Below are 18230 nucleotides of genomic sequence, written 5' to 3'. Positions count from 1 at the left end.
AAAACAAAAAATTTAGGTTGTCGACTTTAAAAAATGAAAATTGGGAGTCGCCACCAATCTTTTATTAGGGTGTGATTGGATCACCTAAAAACGGCTTTGGTCTAAGAGTTTTAAATAAACGGGTTCGGGAGTCAATTTCGTACGAGGAAGGATTAGCACCCTCGTAATGCCCAAAATTGGTACCAAATTGATTAATTAATGTCTTGAAGTCGAGAGTTTAAAAAATTTGATTCTTAATTAAATTAAATTATTTATTAAGACCTTCTCATTTTGAAAAGAAAAATATCACACATAATGCGTTAGGGCACAACGTTTTATTCTCTCCACAATGAGTTAGTAAAAAACTTGTGTAATAAAATTCAAGAAAATATCTAATTGTTTAAAATTTATGAAGAAATCGCGGCCCAATACGTTAGGGCACAATTTCTTAAAATTCCAAACATTCAATATTTCCTTTATTTTGTTTTAAAAAATCTTTATCTCGAGAAATAAACATGTCACATCCAATACGTTAGTACACAACATATTGAATATCCGACAATAAATTTTTATTTTGTTTGATTTAAAGAAAAATCCCCGATTGTTAGATTTTACAAAAAATATCGGAACCCAATACGTTAGGGCTCAATTTTCTTGCAAAATCCTAAATACGAGTATTATCCCTATTTTGAAAAGTTTTATTTTAAAATTCGAAAAAATGTCGTAATGTTATGTTGAATGTATGAATAAATGCCCCTTAAACAAATATTAATAATAAATACAACAATTGTATAGAAATAATAGGAGTAAATAAAAATAATAATAACATGTAAAATATCAAATAAATGGACAAGATAATAAAAAATATGCAAACATAAATTGGTAAACCATGGATTAAAAAAAATCAAAAAAGGATGTATACATGTACACATAAAAATATATATAGGTTTAAAATAATTAAATAATATCCACATTATCAAAATTAATTAAATAGATAAAATATGTGTATACATAAATTTGCGAAAAAATATTAGTTTTTTTTAAAAGGGTATGAATGCTTACATAAAAAATACATATATATAAATAAAATAATAATAATTACATATGAAAATTATAAAACAAAAATTATATTATTAAAATTAACTAATTTTTAAGAAAAATATAGAAAAGGGCTAAATTGGATTGCAAGTAAAAAAATTTGGGGTAAATCTGCAAATAAATAAAGTTTGGAGGACTAAATTGAACGCGCGAATTACATAGAGGGGCTGGAAGGGAAATTTTCCATTCTCCTCTAAAACGGCGCCGTTCAAAAGGGTTAAATTGAAATTTAAAATAAATTAAGGGCCAAATTTTAAAAAAAAAACCTAATTGGAAATATATTAAAAGGCGGAGGGGCTAAAAATGCAATTTACCCTTCCGCTAAGAAACGCGCGGATCCTGGGTCCGGGTCGGGTCGACGCGCAGATCCTCCCTCCAAAACGGCGCCGTTTTCAATCAGCTATTTAAGCCAAAATTATAAAAAACACTTTCATTTCTTCATTCTTTAAAAAAAAAACCGAAAATCCCTTCAAAAAAAAGCTCTCAACCTCCGGGCACCAGCCTCCAGTTTGGTCATCGGTCGATCGTCGGCCACTGTGCCGGCCGCCAACCTCCGGTGACAGCGCGGCCGTACGCGGTGGCCGGTAGAGGGGAAATCCCATATTCAGCCTTTTAAACCCCTTTATGCCCAAATCTAGGCTCAAATCCTTGAAAATAACAGTAAAAAAGCTCGAAAAATCACGAAACCTTTTGGTTTCCGGCCACCGATCCTCAATGGTGGCTCCCTTGGCCATTTCACGGTGATCTAGGCACCGTAAAAAAGGTTACCTCTTTCCTTTTCTTTATTTTCTTATTCGTATAAAAGTAAAATAAATAAAAACAGTAAATATCAACCTTCGAATCGATTGTATTGCTCTTGGTGTTTGCTGTTTTCGATTGTAGAATATAGTTGTTTTTATTGATTGCCCCTCTCTGATCCCCCTTACAATATTACAATGGCTATTTTATAGCTGTATGAAATAAATCTAAAGAGGAAACAAATCTGTTTCTTGATTTGGTTTACAAATCTTTTGATTCGCTTTCCATTTTCGTTTTTCCTTGATGCGCAGGTGATGATCCACGGAGATTCGAAGCTTGGCTTGCAGCGTTGTTGAAACCCTAGGGTTTCTGTCTGTAATTTGGGCCACCGTAGTTTGGGCCCTCGTTTGTTTTATTAATTGGGCCATATGGGCTTGTCTGTAATGCGGGTCTTTTAGACCCGGGCAAAATCTGGCATGTACAGCTGCCCCTCTTTGCTCGTTATCCTGTAACAGGAACGAAGCAAAGACTTCAAAATGCCTAATTTTGCCCAGTCATGCTGGCCTTTGGTACTATTCTTTTTCAAGTAGCCTCATACCTTCATACTACATCTTCAGAAGTATACGAAACTAGTGCTTTGATCTACTCCACTGCAACTTTCAAGGAGATAAGACTTATAACTTCAACTTGAGTCTGCTCCACTGTCACTTCAAGGAGATAAAACTAGATGCGATCTATTCTCTGCAACTTCAGAGAGATAAGATCTAAGGTTTTAATCCGCTCTACTGCAACTTCAGGGAGATAGGATTATCGACTTTAACTTGCTCCACTGCAACTTCAGGGAGATAAGGCTTGGTGGCTTAAATCTGCTTCCCACTATCTTGGAAAGATAAGATTTGCCGTCTTTGATCTGCTCCACTACTGCTTAGGGAAATAAGATCTACAATTTTCAACCTACTCCACTGCTGCTCAGGGAGACAAGGCTTGGTGGCTTAAATCTGTTTCCCACTATCTTGGAAAGATAAGACTTGCCGTCTTCGATCTGCTCCACTACTGCTTAGGGAGATAAGATTTACAATTTTCAACCTACTCCGCTGCTGCTCAGGGAGACAAGGCTTGGTGGCTTAAATCTGCTTCCCACTACCTTGGAAAGATAAGAGTTGCCATCTTCGATCTGCTCCACTACTGCTTAGGGAGATAAGATCTACAATTTTCAACCTACTCCGCTGCTGCTCAGGGAGACAAGGCTTGGTTGCGTAAATCTGCTTCCCACTATCTTGGAAAGATAAGATTTGCTATCTTTGATCTGCTCCACTACTGCTTAGGGAGATAAGATCTACCATTTTCAACCCACTACACTGCTGCTCAGGGAGATAAGGCTTGGTGACTTAAATCTGCTTCCCACTATCTTGGAAAGATAAGATTTTCCGTCTTCGATCTGCTCCACTACTGCCTAGGGAGATAAGATCTACAATTTTCAACCTACTCCGCTGCTGCTCAGGGAGACAAGGCTTGGTGGCTTAAATCTGCTTCCCACTATCTTGGAAAGATAAGATTTGCCGTCTTTGATCTGCTCCACTACTGCTTAGGGAGATAAGATCTACAATTTTCAACCTACTCCGCTGCTACTCAGGGAGACAAGGCTTGGTGGCTTAAATCTGCTTCCCACTATCTAGGAAAGATAAGATTTTCTGTCTTCGATCTGCTCCACTACTGCTTAAGGAGATAAGGTCTACAATTTTCAACCTACTCTGCTGCTGCTCAAGGAGACAAGGCTTGGTGTCTTCGACCTGCTTCGCTGTCAGTGCAGGAAGGCAAAATTTGTTATCTTCACTGATCTGCTCTCTGAGGAACATGACCTGTATAATGCATTTTATGAACCTAATTATGCCTAGAGATTAGGATGTCATAATCAGAATAAATCAAATGCTCCTAACTAGACGTGTATGAATGACATTTGAATGCATGTAGAATGTCATTTTTCAAGAATTATCATTTCTTCAAGTTTATTAAGGCTTTGTCGTTGACGCCTTTTGCTTGGCTGATATCTCCAAAGAAACACTTAATCAAATTGCCTCCCATTGTGCACTTTAAAGCACAACCCTCTAGGACGCAGAATTTGTACTACATTCCTTCCACCGTGACTTAAGAGTAGGAAAATTTAACTCTTCTCAATCTTCTCCTATCGTAATTCAAGGATACAAATTATGAAGTTTGTTTACACCACTCTAAGGGTGTCCTACCAAATGCTCATGCCCAAATGAGGAGCCTTCTTTCCATAGCGGATTTCTTCCTACCCCATCAAGACTTCTTGCTGTGTCATTCGCTATTTAGACAACCAAATTCGAAAAAGCAGTCTTAATTTAGACTTTTTCTTCTTAGGCTCTTTAAGTTTTGAACTTGGGGTGTTCTAAACAATAGTCCTGTTTCAAGTTATTAAATTATTTAGAAATTCCCAGAGTAATACACAAAACTTCTTTTGTGAAAGTTTATTAGTCCATCAATCATTATTCTAATGCGACATGCTTGCGCAAAGATCAAAAATACTGAGTAAGAGATGAATTAATTCAGGAATTTATTGATAGTAAGTGTCCTAAAAAGAAAAAAGTATTCCAGAACAGCAAAGAATGAAGTATTTACAAGAACCAACAAACTTTGTACAAATAATATGAAGACTAGGTTCTTTGGATATCGCCGCTTGAACTTCTCCGTGCAAGCTAAGAACCATTCTGAATTTAACATGTGTTTAGGGGATCTACAGTACTCTGTCAATGCCCCAAGACGTCGTATCTTTTATTTCTTGACTTAAGTGAAGCAAGATCACTATATGCCCCAATCTGACAATGTTTGAGCCGCCATTTTCGGGTTTTCAACTCAAACCCATTTTGGTCTCAATGCGCCCTTTTCGGGTTTTCACCTTGGCCTCTCCTGTTTTTTGTAGGAAATCAGAGCGCCCTTTGTGGGTTTTCACTTTGATTCCTCCCTTCCTTCAAGTGAAATATTTCTTGACCGGATCTGAATTTACAGGATTCGGAAGATTTTTACCATCCATTTCACTCAAAATCAAAGCGCCTCCAGAAAAAGCCTTTTCCACAACATAAGGTCCTTCCCAGTTTGGCATCCATTTTCCTCTGAAATCCTTTTGTAAAGGGAGGATCTTTTTCAAAACCAAATCCCCTTCATGAAATTCTCGGGGACGAACCTTCTTATTATAAGCTCGCATCATTCACTTTTGATACATTTGACCATGACGAATAGCTTTTAATCTTTTCTCTTCAATCAGGTTCAACTAATCATACCGAGATTGGATCTATTCGGCCTCATCCAATTTTAACTCAGCCAATACCCGGAGAGAAGGAATTTCCACATCAATAGGTAGCACTGCCTCCATTCCATAAACCAAAGAAAAAGGTGTTGCCCCAGTAGAAGTCCTGACAGATGTTCGGTAAGCCAAAAGAGCGAATGGTAACTTCTCATGCCAATCCTTGTAAGTTTCAGCCATTTTTGCCACAATCTTCTTAATGTTTTTGTTGGCTGCCTCTACTACACCATTCATTTTTGGACGATACGGTGACGAATTATGGTGTCTGATATTGAACTGATTACAGACTTCTGCTATTGTGCTGTTGTTCAAATTCAATACATTGTCAGATATAATCCTTTCAGGCATTCCATATCGACATATGATCTCTTTCTTCAAAAACTTAATGACTGCTGACTTCGCGACATTAGCATATGAGGCTACTTCTACCCACTTAGTGAAATAGTCAATAACCACAAAAATGAAACAATGTCTATTAGAAGCCTTCGGTGATATTGGTCCAATGACGTCCATACCCTACTTGGAGAAAGGCCATGGAGAAGTCATAACATGAAAAGGTGAAGGAGGCGTGTGCATTTATCCCCGTAAATTTGGCATTTATGACATTTCTTGGCATGATTGATGCAATCTCTTTCCACGGTGGCCCAATAATATCCAAATCTCATGATCTGTCTAGCCATTGTAAATCCATTAGCGTGCGTACCACAAACACCTTCATGGACTTCTTCTAAAATTTCCTTAGCTTCTATAGCATCCACGCACCTCAACAGTACTCGATCTTTTCCCCTTTTGTATAGGATGACTCCATCTAAGACACAGTCAATAGCTAGTCTCCTCAATGTCCTCTTATCATTCTCCGTTGCCTGATCAGGATATTCGTGATTTTTCACATATAGTAATATGTCTTGGTACCAGGGACGATTATCACTCTCTATTTCTTCAATGTTGTAACAGTGGGCAGGGATCTCATAAATACTAATTTGAATGGGCTTCATGTCCTCCAATTGATTCACTTTAATCATGGAAGCTAAAGTAGCAAGAGCGTCAGCCATCTGATTTTCTTCCCGTGGGAGATAACAGAAGGTAATGTATTCAAACTCTTCAATCAATTCCAGAACCAATCTCCGACAACGGATCAACTTAGGGTCTCTTGTCTCCCATTCCCCTCTTAGTTGGTATATTACCAATGCTGAGTCTCCGTACACTTCTAATTTCTTGATTTTCTGCTCTATGGCTGCCCGTATACCCATGATGCAAGCTTCATACTCAGCCATGTTATTAGTGCAATCAAAGTCTAATTTACTGGTGAAAGGATGATAATCTCCATTCGGAGACACCAGGACTACCCCAATCCCATTGCCTAGTGCATTCGATGCTCTGTCAAAGTTTAGTCTCCAAGAATGATTTTCTTGGGGATCCTCTTCAGCATTTGCCACATACATCAAATCTTCATTTGGGAAAACAAAGTCCAGACGTTCATAATCCTCCAAAGCTCTGCTAGCCAAGAAATCTGCTATCGCACTCCCTTTGATGACCTTCTGACTCACATATACTATATCAAACTCGGAGAGCAAGATTTGCCATCTAGCCATTCTCCCATTCAACGCCATTGACTCCATCATATACTTTAAAGGGTCTAATTTTGAAATTAGCCAAGTCGTATGATAGAGTAAGTATTGCCTCAATCTCTTGGTTGTCCAAATCAAGGCGCAACGTAATTTTTCGATAGGCGAATATCTCATTTCACAATCAGTGAATTTCTTACTGAGATAGCATATCACCCTTTCTTTCTTTCCAGTCACATCATGTTGACCCAACACGCATCCCATAGAGTTGTCGAACACCGTTAAATACAAAATCAAGGGTCTATCTGGACTAGGTGGTGACAGCACTGGAGTACTGGATAAGTATTGCTTTATCTTTTCAAAGGCTTTCTGGCATTCTTCATTCCAGACATCAGGATTATGTTTCTTCAAAAGGCGAAATATAGGATCATATTTCTCAGTCAACTGTGAAATGAACCGAGCAATGTAATTTAATCTTCCTAAGAAACCTCAAATTCTTTCTGAGTACGTGGTGGCGATAAATCTCGTATTACCTTGAATTTATCTGGATCTATCTTGATTCCTTTTTCACTAACTACGAAGCCTAACAACTTCCCTGACCTGGCTCCAAAAGTACATTTTTTCGGATTAAGCTTGAGCTGGAACTTCCTTAATCTTAAGAACAATTTCCTTAAGACCTGCACATGTTCCTCCTCTGTTCTGGATTTTGCAATCATATCATCAACATATACTTCAATTTCTTTGTGCATCATATCATGAATCAAGGCTACCATGGCTCTCTGATATATTGCTCCCGCATTCTTTAATCCGAATGGCATCACCTTATAGCAAAATGTTCCCCACAAAGTGATGAATGTAGTCTTTCCCATATCTTTCGAATGCATCTTTATCTGATTATATCCCGAGAACCCATCCATAAAAGAAAACAACGAAAATCCCGCCGTATTATCCACCAGAGTATCAATATGAGGCAATGGAAAATTGTCCTTTGGACTTGCTTTATTCAAATCCCTGTAATCCACGCACATTCATACTTTTCCATCTTTTTTAGGGACTGGAATGATGTTGGCTACCCATTCACAATATTTGACCTCCTGTAAAAAACCAGCATCAAACTGTTTCCTAACCTCCTCTTTTATTTTGAGCACAATGTCAGGCATCATTTTTCTGAGCTTCTGTTGAACTGGTTTGCAATCCTCCTTTCTAGGTAAGTGATGCACTACAATGTCAGCACTCAATCCAAGCATATCTTGGTATGACCATGCGAAGACAACTTTGAATTCTTGGAGTAATTCAATGAGGTTTCGTGTTGTCTTTGTGGAAATCTAGTTCCAATTTTCACCTCTTTTCCTTCTTCCAAGCTCACAATTTCTACTGATTCTTTGTAAGGTAGGATTTGTTTTTCCTCTTATTCTACCATCCTCAGCAAGTCCAAAGATAAACCACTATCTTCATCACTTTCAAAGCCGTGTGATCCCTCTAAACACATGTTTCGTTCAAAAGGGCACTTTGAGCTTGTAGCGGCGTCATTCACGTCATTGATACATAGGGACCTAATATGGTTACAAAAGAATGTATGAATTTATGTACAATTATTTGTGCAATGAAAGAATATATTTACTTTTATGGAAAGAATGAAAGAATGTTTACTCGAAACAATTGCAAAGACGTATTTTATTAAAATAATGATGTTAAACATAAGCCTATTTCACAAAAGAGTTCTTGTTATTTCTAGGCTAAAACAACAAGTTTGTTCTGAACATTACTCTGAGACAGCTCTAAAGACTTTCAGTATTTCTTCTGTAGTCCAATTGTCTAGGGCACTCCCGGGCTCATAAGGACGAATGTCTAACCAGCTCCTCTCTTCACTCACATGCTCATGAATGACATTGATGTGCATATTTCCTAATGTCTCTTTGATACTTTCCTCAACTGATTTCTTTCTCTCATGATGAATAACTCCTTCAGATATGAAAGTTTTGGATATGTGGGGAATTATCATTGGCTCCCACTTAGCTTCCTCTACATTTAGGCACGCCCTTCTCCTTTCCTGCCTTTTTTCTATCTCCTTCTTTCTCTGTCCTCTATCTGGCTTGTATCCTAAGCCAAAGTGATCTTGCTTTTCTTTCAGCACTGGAACCTCAGTCCTCCCTTGAAGATATCTCCCTAGCCCTCTTCCGAGTAAAGCTCCTTTTCCTACCAACAACTGTAAACCCATCTCTGTTGTGACAGCCCAAAATTGACCCTAGTCGGGAAGTGGTTTCGGGACCGCTAAACCGAGTCGTAAAAATTATTAACCGTCATAATTGATGCTCATTATATGTACATGTGCATGTGTAAAAATTTCGTGTTTGAATTTTTTTAATTGTAAGTGAATTTCATCGAATAGGACTTATGTGAGAAAATTTTAAAATGTGATAGGTCAATGCGTAAGGACCTATTAGAGCATGTGGAAAAAGGGGGGACTTGCATGTCAAATACCCCTTTTATTTTAAGTGGTGGCCGGCCATGATGGTCATATATATATAATATGTACTAAATCTTAATTAAATGGCCATTATTTTATGCAAAAGAAAGGAAATAAATTAAAGAAAGAATAAAAAGAAAAGTAATGAAGACAAAGCTTCATCTTTGTCTTCTTGGCCGAGTTGAAAGAAAGAATTGGGGCAAGAACATTCGGTCACTTGAAGCTTGAGAAGGTTAGTAAAAATTTTGTTAGTTTTTGAAATTTTAAGCTTAGTTTAAGTCAATTAGCTAGTTCCATATTAGCCCATTTGAAAACTTGGAATTTTAGATGTTGGTTTGAGCTTTCGGTTGTGGTTGTCAAGGGAGGAAATGAGATTTTGTTTGTCTTCAACAATTGATGGGTATATAAGTGTTAAATGTGAGAAAATTTCGTTTGGGTAATTGAAATAAATAATTAAAGGCTTAATTATTAAAAGGTTTCGGTTTTGATATTATTTTTATAAACATAATTAGTTCAATTTGATAATAAGGTATGAGGTGATAAGTAAAATTTTCATGGTGGTTTAGGTTTAATGACATTCGGCTATGGATTATAAGTGTTAGCTAATTCGGCATAAGAGTATAAATGTTAATTACTTTATATTTGAAGCCTTGAAGAATAGGTTGTGGAATATTAAAGTGTTGAAGGTTAAATCTTTAAGCTTGGTTAATTTGGACATTCGGCTATTCTTATGACATTAGATATAAGGGTATGAAAGGTTAAGTCTAAGTAGTTGGGAGTTAAAATGTTGGTGATTTAGGTACGATCTTTGCATGAAAATATACTTATGGAAATGGTTATTATATATTTTTTTTAAATGTCACTAAATGCCTTTATGTTAAGGAATATTCAGCTATGTTATATATACATATATATATAAGTTTAATTTATTCATGGTAACTTGGCATGTGGATTGGATATATGTTAGTTAATACATGCATTTGGAGGTGATGTGTTTAATAATTAGGTATACGGTTTGGTTTCATTATTGAGTATAAGGGTTAAGTGTTTTAAATTGCCTTTGATGTATACGTGTTTATATTGAAATATTAAGGCTATATTAGCCAATTGAGGGTTTCGGCCAAAATATTAAAATAAATTGGTGTGAATGTTTGAGTGATGAATTTGACTCTTGTGTCGAGTTGGGATGATATGTGTATTTTTATAAAACTAAATGATGCTAAATAAATTCGATTATGCATGGTATTAAGCTAGTATTATGTTCTTTAGTACATGAGTAGAGCATATGTATGATGTTTAATATCTAGTTAATAACATCATTTGTACTTAATTGTATGGTATACATGTATTAAATCGAATCGCTAAATTGATAAGTTATTTAATAAAATCTATTTATTGAATCAAGCTCAAGAGCCAAGAGGGTCAAAATCTGATAAAGGAAAAGAAAAAGCGATCGAGTAGTCTATCCACAACTATTCAAAATATCCGAGGTAAGTCTTCGAGTAATGACCCTACTTGAATTATATTGAAATGATTAGTCATACTATGACGGATAGCCGAATGTGCATAGAGACTATGTTATAAAGCCAATTGAAATCATGCTCTTTGTGTGTGGCTATTGAGCCGAAATTGGAAAGGTTTAATAAATGTTTTGTGTTTGAGCCTTAGTAATGAAAATGAAATATGGATGTGCCAAGACTGTTGATTTATGTGTGCATGAGCATTTGAATGAGATCCGGGCTAAGTCCCGAAGGCATTTGTGCTAGTGATTTGATCTGGGCTAAGTCCCGAAGGCATTTGTGCTAGTGATTTGATCCGGGCTAAGTCCCGAAGGCATTTGTGCTAGTGTGTATATATGTTGATGAAGTGTGAAGTAAGCATGATTATGAGAATGTGTATTAATAAAGTGATTCATTTAGCTATGTGAATGTAATACTTTAGTCAAAGTCGATTTCATTACTTGAAACTTACTAAGCTTTAAAATGCTTACCCCGTTGCTTTGGCTCTCTGTTTTATAGATTTTGTTCGTTAGATATCAGATTCGGGATCATCGAAGTCGAAGTCATCCACACTATCAAAGCCCTTTTGGTACTCTTCTAGTTGAACTCTGGATATGGCATGTATAGGACTACCCATTGTTGTTGTTCAAGTACTTTCTGTGATGTATGTGTGTACAGCCATGCGAAAATGGCTTGTAGAAGTGGAGTATGGCATTAGACCATTTGTGTTTATGTATGTATATATGGTTTCATGATGTGACTATGGTTTGGAATGGAAGTGTTGAGCAAATGATCAGCCATTGGAATGGCTAAATATGATCATATGCGGACCTATGTATGACAAAACCCTAGTTGGTCCATGGTAACCACGAAATAGGTAAAGTTTACCTTGAAAACAGATGCTGACAGCAGCAGTGGTGTGGATTTGAAAAATCACAAAAATTTGTAGGAATGGAATTAAATAGTGAATAAATTATGTAATCGAACCTTGATGAATCTATTTTCATATGAAAGTAACGAAACAATCATATGAACAGTATATTAAGAGATATTAAAGTTCTCGTGAAACAGGGCCAGAACGGTTTCTGGATCTCCTGTTTCGACGTTGATAATTCACCATAAATTATCCAGAGATAATTAGAAGTCATACCTTATATGTATGGATTCCTCTCTGAGTCTAGTTTCTATAGAAACAAACGAAATCAGTATTGAAGCTCTGTACAAGGAGATATCTAGGTCGTAATGCGCAAAGGTCAGTGTAGTCGACCCCAGTAACATGGGAGACTTTGACTAATAAAATGCCCAACCAAAAATTCTAGAAAAAAATATGTAGAAGGGCATATGAGTCTAGTTTCAGGGAAAATTCACGGAACTGGATTTCGAGTTCCAGAGCTCAAGATATGATTTTTAAAGTGACTAGTACGCAGATTGGCAGCTTGTCCGGAAAAATTTTAATAAGTGGTTTGAAGTCTGTTAACACCTCGTGTTCGACTCCGGCGACGGTCTCGGGTTCGGGGCTGTTACATCTGTAGTTTTGGATAATTTTGGCACCAAAATTTTGCTCCCTTCAGGAACAAATGCCGCATTTACAAACTCCAAAGATCGAAATGAGTATTCTACTGACTCGTCATTGGTCTCCACGTATGGCGTCTCATTGGATACAAATGCTATTATATCCTCTTCGGTATTTATTGTCACTAGCTGACCATCTGACACTAACTTCAACATCTGATGTAATGATGACGGTACTGCCCCCGCTGAATGTATCCATGGTCTTCCTAATAAACAATTATAGGAAGGTTTGATGTCCATCACAATAAAATCTATCTCATAAACTGTTGGGCCAATCAGTAGAGGTATCTCAAATCTTCCCATGACCTTCCTTTCTATACCGTCAAACGCCCTCACTACATTTTGACATATTTTCATGTGCGACCTGTCTATGGGTAGCCTGTTGAGTGTGAATATGGCAATATGTTCAAAGCCGATCCATTGTCAATCAATACTCCTGGCAAAATATGCCCCTTGCATTGTGCAGTGATAGGCAAAACTTTCGTAGATCCCATGCCCCCAGGAGGTATTTCATCATCATAGAAAAATATGAAATTATCAGCACTAATATTATTGACCAACCGATCTAGTTTGCTGACAGAAATATCCTTGGACACATAGGTCTCATTTAGCATCTTCATCAGTGCATTTCGATGTAGTTCTGAATTCAAGAGTAAGGCTAGTACAGATATGCGAGCCGGTTGTTTATGCAACTGCTCAACGACATTATACTCACTATGCTTCAAAAATTTGAGGAATTCCACTGCTTCTTCCTCCTTCACTGGCTCAACTATTTTCCCTTTTTGCTCCCCTATTATGGCCCCTTTCATAGGTTCTGGATTGGCACTCACACATTGGTCTTTTGTAGTCTCTTTTCCAGGGACAGTTGTATTGCACTCGTAGCTCCATGGAACCTTCCTACTGTCCTGGTAAGAAAAGGTTGCAGGTTTCTTTATTATGATTCTTGGCATTATTGGCATTCTCACTTCATCCTTCTTTGGTCGCGAGATAATGACCACAGGCTGCGCTACTCTTGGAACCTTCGAGGATTCGAATGTGCAAATGCTCCCTTCCTCTTTAACTTCTTCATAAAATTCCATTTCCTTATTATCCATCAAGCCTTGAACCAGGGCTCTGAATTCTGCATATTCCTAGATTTCATGTCCCTCCTCGTGATGGAACTCGTAGTAGTTTTCCACCCTTTCGAAGCTTCTCTCTGAATTCAGAACAATCAATCCCCTTTTTACCATATTTCTCCAGACCCACCTCAAAGGGATTTTCACTTCTGCTATATCTTCCTTGATTTTTTTACCCATGCTCTCACCTATCATGTTCACTCTATTATCATTATGATAACGGATTCTCCGTATTGGGTGAATCATCCAATTTAACCACACCCATGCTTATAAGTCTTTCTACCAGCTTCTTGAACGCCGTACAATGTTCTATAGAATGCCCCTCAATTCTCGCGTGATAGTCGTACTGTGCGTTTGCATCGTACCACTTGGGGTATGAAGGCTGCAGAGGTTTCAAGTTGTAACACCCCGAACCCAAGACCGTCACCGGAGTCGAACACGAGGTGTTGACAGACTTTTAAAAATTTTCCAGACGCTGCCAATCTGCATAATAGTCGCTTTAAAAATCATATCTTGAGTTTCACAACTCGAAAATAAGTTTCGTGATTTTTCCCTAAAACTAGACTCACATACCACTCTAAAAATTTTTTTTTAGAATTTTTGGTCGGGCCAATTAGTACAGTTTATTAGTCAAAGTCTCCCATGTTACAGGGATCGACTACCCTGACCTTTGCGCATTACGACTTAGATATCTCTTTATACAGGGCTCCAATACTGATGCTGTTTGTTTCTATAGAAACTAGACTCAGAGAGGAATCTACACATATATGGTATGACTCCTAATTATCTCTGGTTAATTTATGGTGAATTTTCAAAGTCGAAACAGGAGATCCAGAAACCGTTCTGGCCCTGTTTCACGAGAACTTTAATATCTCTTAGTATACTGTTCATATGATTGTTTCGTTACTTTCATATGAAAATAGATTCATCAAGGTTCGATTACATAATTTATTCACTATTTAATTCCATTCCTACAAATTTTTGTGATTTTTCAAATCTACACCACTGCTGCTGTCAGCATCTGTTTTCAAGGTAAACTTTACCTATTTTGTGGTTACCATGGACCAACTAGGGTTTTGCCATACATAGGTCCACATGTGATCATATTTAGCCATTCCAATGGCTGATCATTAGCCCAACACTTCCATTCCAAACCATAGTCACATCGTGAAACCATATATACATACATAAACACAAATGGTCTAATGCCATACTCCACTTCTACGAGCCATTTTCGCATGGCTTTACACACATACATCACAAAAAGTACTTAAACAACAGGGGGTAGTCCTATACATGCCATATCCAGAGTTCAACTAAAAGAGTACCAAAAGAGCTTTGATAGTGTAGATGACTTCGACTTCGCTGATCCCGAATCCGATAGCTAACGAACAAAATCTATAAAACAGAGAGCCAAAGCAACCGGGTAAGCATTTTAAGCTTAGTAAGTCTCAAGTAATGAAATCGGCTTTGACTACAGTATTACATTCACATAGCTAACTAAGTCACTTTATTAACACACATTCTCATAATCATACTTACTTCACACTTCATCAACATATATACACAAGGTATCAACCTTTCTAAAAGCCGAAAATTCGTAAGCCGATCGCACGAATACTATTTAAAACGAATCGACTTTTCCAAAGCACATGCAAACATACCTTATCGTTCGGGTTGGTCGAGCATATTTATTGAATTAGTTACAGCACAAAACGCTCACATTCAAACCCAAGTTTCTTCGGTATTTAACCGGATATAGCCGCAAACACATTTGCCTTCGGGTCTTAACCCGGACATATCAACTTGCATAATTGCCTTCGGGTCTTAGCCCGGATATATCAACTTGCATAATTGCCTTCGGGTCATAGCCCGGATATATCAACTCGCGTAATTGCCTTCGGGTCTTAGCCCGGATATATCATCTCGCATAATTGCCTTCGGGTCATAGCCCGGATATATATCAACTCGCATAATTGCCTTCGGGTCTTAGCCCGGATATATCAACTCGCATAATTGCCTTCGGGTCTTAGCCCGGATATATTCCAATGCTCATGCACACATATATCAATAATCATAACACATCCATATCATTTCTTCGTTACTAAGGCTCAAACACAAAACATTTATTAAACCTTTCAAATTTCGGCTCAGTAGCCACACACAAAGAGCATGATTTCAATTGGCTTTATAACATAGTCTCTAAGCACATTCGACTATCCGTCATAGTATGACTATTCATTTCAATATAATTCAAGTAGGGTCATTACTCGAAGACTTACCTCAAATGTCGTCGAACGACTTCAACGGCTATTCAATTATTTTTTCCTTCCCTTTATCGGATCTAGTCCCCCTTTGCTCTTGAGCTTAAGTTCAACAAAATTTAAAATAGTCATTAATCGACTATTCAAGTATTACTTTCAGAATAATATATATATTGATCCGACTTTCACACACATAGATTATAGTAAGCTTTATAATAATCAATAAATAATTCATTGGCAAACTTTCATTAATGTTTACAACAAAATCACATATTCACTACGAGCTGTTTTCCTCAGCAGTAGTTACTAAATTATTTATAACTGGAGCTACTAAACTCCAATTCACTTGCCATTAATTTTCCCTGAATATAGACTCGTATATCTTCCATCCATAAAATTTTCAGAATTTTAGGTTTGGCCAATCAATACCAGATTTTTCTTAAAGTTTCCCTTGTTTCACTGTTTGACTATTCTGACCACTCTTCACTACGAATCCAATTTCTCATTTTACAGAATTCAAAATGTGTTGTATTTGATCTCATTTGAAACTAGACTCATTAAGGAGTCTAAGCATATAAATTTTATCTTATAATCATTTTTGTACAATTTATACTGATTTTCTAAAAACAGAACAGGGAATCTAGCAGTCATTTTGACTCAGCCCCACAATACTTCAAATATCTCTAGATTGGTAACTCTTTTGTTTTTATAGTTTCTTTTGTAAGAAAATAGACTCTTCAAGCTTTAATGAAATAATTCACTCAGCTTCTAATTCAACTCCTACAAATTATGGCGATTTTCCAAAATCACCTTACTGCTGCTGTCCCCAAACAGATTATTACCAAATCAAATACTAACATTAGCATTTCACCTTAATAGCTAGCTTACCAAGCCTTAATTTAACATATAATTCACACATATCACATTCAGCTATATATACATTTATCATATTTATCATTAACAAAATATGCTCATGTCAAATTTACTCCCAATCACATCTCAAAATTCAGCAAGCTTAGAACACATTTAATAATTAAATTCGGTAGTTTAATCACTTTGCTAACTACTTATACATATAATTCAATTCAACATTATAAACCATTATCACTCATTTAGCCGATTATAGAGAATTAAACATAATATCTCTAGGATATACTCTACATGGCCGAATATACTACATTAATTTTCAACATTACCTATGTAATTACCTATAGGTTCTTATACCTTAAATTCACACATTTAGCCTTTTAATGCCTATTGATCATTCCTTTGGTCTTATCAAGAACCATTTAACATGCAAGGAAAATAATCATAGAGGAAGAAATTTACATTCTAAATAGACTCAATCTTTGACCGAATGTACAAGGCGCCTCTAAGCCACTCATCCAAAAATCTTTACCCCATTCTAGTCATTCCCCCATTGTTCCATACAACATGAAATAACCCCTAATTCCAACACTTAATCATTCGGCATATTGCTCAAATCACCATAAGAAATCTCAACTTTCTTGACATTACCAAGAGTGCATCCACAATTTAACTTAGCATATTATAAAGCCAAATCAACAAATTCAAAGCTTACCTCCTAATAGCTAAAGATGAATGCCGAATTGCTCTAGGTAGGTTTTCCCTTCTTTTTCATCCTTGTTTCGGCTTGAGGGAGGTATGAGAAGAAGATGAACACCATCCTCCTTCTTCTCTTTTATTTAATTCCTTTTATTACAATTATTAAATCATTTGTTAATACAAAATTATTTTAATTTTGAATTAGTGGAGCATATTCTTTCCTTGGCCGGCCACTATGTTTATCAAGGGTAAATTGACATGCAAAACCACTCTTTTCAATGCATGTACTATTAGACCATTGTAAGATTAACCTCTCACTTTCCAACAAAGTTTCATATAAGTCCATATTAATAAATTCACATAAAGATGATCAAATTAATGCATGAAACTTTCACACATGCATTTACTCACATCATAAACACAGAATATAACTTTTAATTATTTATAAGACTCGGTTTCGTGGTCCCGAAACCACTTTTCGACTAGGGTCAACTTTGGGTTGTCACAACTCTCCCCCACTTAAGAAATTTTCGTCCCCGAAAATCTTACCGGTAAATAGGTTTGGGTATCGTTCTTTCATCGAGCTCTCGGTCTCCCAAGTAGCTTCCTCGATCCCGTGTTTGAGCCATAACACCTTTACTAGCGGAACTCTTTTGTTTCGCAACTCCTTCACTTCACGAGCTAGGATACGCATCGGTTCTTCTTCATAGCTCATGTCGACTTGAATTTCAACCTCTGATGGGCTAACTATATGCAATGGATCAGATCGATAGCGTCAAAGCATCGAAACATGAAAGACGTCATGAATCTTTTCAAGCTCCGGGGGCAAAATCAATCTATACGCAACCGGACCAACTCGTTCGGAGATTTCGTACGGCCCAATGAATCTTGGGCTCAACTTGCCCTTACGGCCGAACCTGAGTATCTTTTTCCAAGGTGAAACCTTAAGGAACACTTTGTCTCCCACCTGATACTCGATGTCTTTTCGTTTCAAATCTGCGTACGACTTCTGACGATCCGTGGCTACCTTCAGACTTTCACGGAT

The sequence above is a fragment of the Gossypium hirsutum genome, chromosome D07 (assembly GCF_007990345.1).
Source record: "Gossypium hirsutum isolate 1008001.06 chromosome D07, Gossypium_hirsutum_v2.1, whole genome shotgun sequence".
Lineage (NCBI taxonomy): Eukaryota > Viridiplantae > Streptophyta > Magnoliopsida > Malvales > Malvaceae > Gossypium > Gossypium hirsutum.
The sequence above is the reverse complement of the archived record's forward strand: the minus strand, read 5'-3'. Positions refer to the sequence as shown.